The sequence below is a fragment of the Phoxinus phoxinus genome (genome assembly GCF_949152265.1).
Source record: "Phoxinus phoxinus genome assembly, chromosome: 3".
In the NCBI taxonomy this organism is placed as follows: domain Eukaryota; kingdom Metazoa; phylum Chordata; class Actinopteri; order Cypriniformes; family Leuciscidae; genus Phoxinus; species Phoxinus phoxinus.
The window spans coordinates 20,527,195-20,527,526 of NC_136878.1; positions in this window are offsets into that span (position 1 = coordinate 20,527,195).

Sequence of the window (332 nt, forward strand, 5' to 3'; positions counted from 1 at the left end):
TTTTTGCCCATTCATTCAGTAGAGCATTTGTGAGGTCAGGCACTGATGTTGGACAAGAAGGCCTGGCTCACAATCTCTGTTCCAGTTCATCCCAAAGGTGTTTGATGGGGTTGAGGTCAGGGCTCTGTGTGGGCCAGTAAAGTTCTTCCACCCCAAACTAATCCAACCATTTCTTTCCCTTGGAAGGGCCTTCTCCAAACTGTTCTCAAAAAGCTTACAGCATAGCATTGTCCAAAATGTATTGGTATGCTAAAGTATTAAGACTTCCGTCTTTCGGATGAGACGTTAAACCGAGGTCCTGACTCTCGCTGGTCTTTAAAAATCCCAGGATG